Raw genomic sequence first — 6,077 nt, forward strand, 5'->3', positions numbered from 1 at the left:
TTAAAAAAAAAAATCTAAGCGAAGCTTTTCAGAGGCTTGGCTCAATGATGATCGAATTAAATGTTGGATACGCAAAGTATCTTTTGATGAGAGCCTGTATCATTGTATAATATGTAATAAAAATATTTCGTGCAATACACATGTTTTGAGACATGCGGATTCTGCGAGTCATAAGAATAATATTAAAGAAAATACTTCATCTTTAAATACTGAAAATTCAGAAAAAAAACATCAGAAAAATGTAAATTTAAAGAACAATGGCTAGATATTGAATTATTTAAGCCATGGCTACGCAAAGTATCACATGACGTAAATTTATTTTTTTGTTCATTTTGTGATAAATCCATGGTTGCTGATTTGTCGAAAATTTATCGTCACGCAGAATCCAAAGCACATGTAGAAATATGTAAAATTAAAACAGAAACAAAGAATACGAACGAAAATGTAAACTTAGTAGATGATTCACTTTTGTCGTTTGAAGAGCGAAAGAAAATAGCAGAAATTAGGTATGCTGCATTAATTGCTGATAAAAATATTTCGCATGAAACTGCAAAAGAAATCCTCATTTTTTTTCAACATATAGGAGAAGATCCTAATGTGTTAAAAAGCATGAGCATGAGCCGAACAAAATGTAAAAACATTATTACAAATGTTTTGTGCCCGGTCGAAACAGATCGTGTCGTCAATAAAATTCAGAATACAAAATTTTCAATTTTTATTGACGAAACATCTGATATAACAAATAATAAATGGATGACTTTTCTTGTTCGATACGTTGATCCAGAGACATTAGATATTCGCTCACAATTAGTTAAATTAATCGATATTAATGCCAAAGATTCAAGTGCAGAAACGTTGTTTCAGGCATTTAAATGTGAAATGTGGAAATTACAGATACCGTTTTTAAATATCGTAGCTTTATCGTGCGATAATGCATCTGTTATGACAGGAAAACATTTATCGTTTAAAAAAAAATTGGAAGAAATATGCCCACATTTATTAACATTTTCATGCCCATGTCATTCCTCCGCATTAGCAGCGCATGCTGCTTGTTCTAAAATTCCTGCATATTGCGAAGAATTTCTAAAAAAAATTGCTACTTATCTCAATAGTAGTTCAAAACGTTCGGCTATTTTTCCTGAATTTTGCGAATGTTTCCAAGAAACAAATCGCAAAATATTGAAATTATGTGATACACGCTGGCTTTCGCACTATTTATGTATCGAAAGGCTTCTTGAATCTTGGGATACAATTAAATACTTTCTTACTGAAATGGTTGTGAGTGAAAAAACAAATTCTGGAGAATATCTATTGTCCATGATGAACAACGTAGAGATGAAAGCTTATTTTTTGTTTTTAAAATACGTTTTGAATTTCTTTAATGCATTTAATGCATTTTTTCAAGCATTAGAAACAAGGATTCATTTATTACATCCTAAATCTATAAACTTTCTTTTCCAAATCTGTCGAAATTTTTTAAAAGAAGAATATTTAGAACCATTTTCTACAAACATTATATTCTCATTAAAAGAAAATCAAAAAACTATGAATGAAATTATTTTGAGAACAGAATGTGAAGAATATCTAAACGAATTAACGCTGAAAGGTCACATAAACATAGTTAATATTGTTCGAGAGAACTGTTTAACATTTTATGTGACTGCTGCGGAAGAAATTCGTAAAAGATTACCTATAAATAACATATTTTTATCAAAGTTACAAGTTTTTCGGCCATTTCAATGATGTTTCTTTTATAGCTAAAACTATCGGTTTTGATGAAAATCAAAATTTCGACAGCATGTGGAAAAAAATTTTACAAAATCAACATAATAATTTTGCTAAATATCCCAATTTAAAAAAGGTTATAAGTACTATAAGATCTCTTCCAAATTCAAATGCCGAGCCGGAAAGAATGTTTTCTCTTTTGAATAATTTAAAAATGAAAAAACGTAACAGTTTTTCGTGAAATACTGTAAATGCTATTTGTGTATTTAAATCGGCATTAAAAACGAGGAGCGAAACAGCTATAAATATGAAAATTGATAAAAAGCATTTATCTCTTATGTCAGTGGATAAATTATATGCTACCGCTACTAAGAAAAATAAAAGTATTTTAAGATTACATGCTGCAGATACTGACATAACTTGCCCCTCATCTCATTAATAATAAATTTATTAAAGACATTACGCTTGTATAAAACATCTTGTCTGTCTAACAGACACCATACTTGCAGAAAGCAAGAATATAAAAAAACATCTTGTGTGTGTGTGTGTGTGTGTGTGTGTGTGTGTGTGTGTGTGTGTGTGTGTGTGTGTCTGTCTGTCTGTCTGTCTGTCTGTCTAACAGACACCATACTTGCAGAAAGCAAGAATATGAAAAACATCTTGTGTGTGTGTGTATGTGTGTGTGTGTGTGTGTGTGTGTGTGTGTGTGTGTGTGTGTGTGTGTGTCTGTCTGTCTGTCTGTCTGTCTGTCTGTCTGTCTAACAGACACCATACTTGAAAAAATTAGATTATAAAAAATATCTTGTCTGTATAACAGACACCATACTTAAAATATAACAAAATAATGCAATGTGGTATAATAGGGCTTCAGGCGAAGGTCCACATGAAAAACCTAACGCGCCATTGGTGATACCTCATGGGTGGTGTGGAAAGTCGCCACTTATATTTTTATTTTTTTTATTATTTTAGATATATAAAAAAATTAATAATATTAAATATATCGCAAAACGTGTGTGTATGTGTGTATACATATATAACAAAGAAAAGCTGTAAGAGAGAAACATATCGAGCATATATCGATATATATATATATATATATATATATATATATATATATGTATATATAAATAATATATTTATAATATATATATATATATATATATATATATATATATTAGATGAGCAAAAAAGTTCTGAGCTTTAGATTTCATACAACCAAAACAACAATTTAAATTTTATTTATCTTCCCGCCCTTTTGCGGTTTTAAAGCGTTGACATTTGGCTTTTTAAAATGTCGTGCAGTTTGGCGTTTGATACACATAACCTCAAAAATCAGTAATGTTTACGATGGCAATAACAAAAGAGCATATTCGATTTTCCATCCACTTCGCATTTCATCTGAAAAAAAATGCTGCTGAAGCCACTGAAACAATCACGGCAGACCGCTATCAACAACAATTGACCAATTTGAGCGATGCATTAGAGAAAAAGAGGCCATTTACTGGCCATGGAAGTCGTCAAGTAATCCTACTTCATGACAATGCCCGACCACATGTTGCGAAAGCGACTCAGGACTATATCTTTCAGCGTCAGGCTGGGAACTTCTCCCGCATGCGGCGTATAGCCCAGACATGGCGCCTTCCGATTACTATCTATTTCGGTCGCTGCAGCATCACTTGGCTGATACACATTTCGTGAGACATGAAGAGATACGAAAATACATTGATGACTTTATCGCTTCGAAGTCGGTGAGCTTTTATCACCAAGGAATTCGCAAGCTACCCGAAAGATGGCAAAAGGTCATCGATGCAAACGGGGAATATTTCGCTGATTAATATTTTGTTGTTTGTTTTTTAATAAAGATTGAATTTTGCAAAAAAAAGCTCAGAACTTTTTTGCTCACCTAATATTAAATATATTATACGTTTATATACACATATTTATACATATTTACCACACAGTTGTAACAAAAATATAAAACATAAAGAAAAGCTGTAACAGAGAAACATATCGAGCATGTATTGAGATATTGAGGAGCGAGCAGCGTCGCGCGTCGCCCGTCGCTTTCGTTGCCTGCTTGGTAAGAAGGAGACAGAAAATTGTATTTTGTCCTCTTCTTCTATCCGAAGCTAGCCGAAGCGCCGAGCTCACACGTACGCTTACGCTCACATCTCCGTTACCCCCTCCACTGCGCGTTGCATGTTGCTTGCGGAGAAGATCTGGCAGCTTTGGTAATGATACGGACGTAATCCATTACACGTAAAGCGTGATGTACTGCGTATCGCGAAAAACCAAATTCGTGTGCCACATGACGCACGCTAGTTCCAGGATTTTCATAAAATGCTTCCAGAATTCTTTCTTCATCTCGTACACGAAGACGCACTGCTGGACCGGTTATCCCGATATTATGGACATGTGAGCGTAATCATACACTGAGAGAAAAGTGTTTGGTATTTACAACTATAATTGCATAGTTAAATAATTATAGTTGCAATTATCTTTTTTATAGTTATTGTTAATATAATGTTCGTAAAAACAACTTTATACGAATAGTTCTGCCAATCAAGGTAAAAATTTTACTATAAATTATGATAATGTGAAATATTAATATAGTAAAATATCAAGTAACATATGGTAAATTAAATAACCATTTTTATAATCTACACAATCACAATTATGATAAATGTAACCATATTCTTGACATTCGTTTCACTATTTATTATTTTCCAATCTGTTTACTATATATATATAAAAGGTAAACTATATCTATCACTATCAAAAGTATAAAAGGTAAACTATATCTATCACTATAAAAGGTAAAAAAATAATCATATACAGGGTGACCCATTTTAACTTAGGCAGCCAAATAACTCGAAAAATAAGCAAGATAGAGAAAAATGTTTTAGACAAAAGTTGTATGGTTTCGAGGGGGCCATAAGATGGTATCATTGGTTTGACCTTGAAGAGTCATTTGAAGGTCACGTGAAGGTCACTTCAATTTTTTTAAATGGAACATCCTATATATTTTTGTACATTCTTGTAGCTCATCTCGAGAGCTTTCCAAAACACTATAATTAAGTACATTTTCGTTAAGTACTTTTTGAGTTATGAGGCTTGAAATAATTTCTTAATTTTACATAAACCGTAAAATATCTTGTAAAATATTCATTTTTCGATTACCTTACCTTAATAGTTTTATGTACAAAATAATGAGAGGAATCAATTGGTGTAAAGAAAACACATAGTTGTTTCGAAGAAAAAATATGTAATTTGCAATTAACAATTCCATATTTTTTCTTAAAAACAACTATGTGTTTTCTTTACACCAATTGATTTCTCTCATTATTTTGTACATAAAAGTATTAAGGTAAGATAATCGAAAAATGAATATTTTACAAGATATTTTACGGTTTATGTAAAATTAAGAAATTATTTCAAGCATCATAACTCAAAAAGTACTTAACGGAAAGGTACTTAATTATAGTGTTTTGGAAAGCTCTCGAAATAAGCTACAAGAATGTACAAAAATATATAGGGTATTCCATTTAAAAAAATTGAAGTGACCTTCACGTGACCTTCAAATGACTCTTCAAGGTCAAACCAATGATACCATCTTATGGCCCCCTCGAAACCATACAACTTTTGTCTAAAACATTTTTCTCTATCTTGCTTATTTTTCGAGTTATTTGGCTGCCTAAGTTAAAATGGGTCACCCTGTATATAAACATATATATATAAATTTCTGTGACTATATTAATAATTCATTTAACTATATTTTTAATTGCAAATTTATACTATAAATATCATTGAAATTAAAAAGAGATGTGTGACACGTGTTTCTTCGTTTGCCGCTACGCGGCGACACCATAAATGACTAACTCGTATTCAATTTTTCATGAAATGTGTATAAAGGACTGGTACTAAGACGAAGTCTAAAATATATTTTTTTTCCTCTTATGAGTAGTAATGCCAGAAAGAGGACGTTGCTCATACGTACATTGAGCCACGTACATGTGTTGCGCAGAGCGCTCTTTCTAGCATTATGGTTTATCAGTTTAATTATATTATAAAATTAAATTCTTCTTAATAAAATATAGTACTGGAAACTTTTTTCATAATTGAACGTACCTTATAAACTATAAAGTTATGAGAACCACATACATTGTTAACTTAATTATATATAAAAAATATAATATTTTACTATTAATATAAGTACAATTTATTACTACAGTATATGGTTTCTTTTACTTTCATTTTAGTTGTTAGTATCATATTTATAGTACCACTTACCATGTAAAAATGACAGTTATGTGTGTACCAACCATACATATAGTTGCATGAAAATATACTAA

Source organism: Camponotus vicinus, unplaced genomic scaffold (assembly GCF_025532165.1).
Source record: "Camponotus vicinus isolate PSW18456_S1 unplaced genomic scaffold, iyCamVici1.0 SCAF_8, whole genome shotgun sequence".
Taxonomy (NCBI): domain Eukaryota; kingdom Metazoa; phylum Arthropoda; class Insecta; order Hymenoptera; family Formicidae; genus Camponotus; species Camponotus vicinus.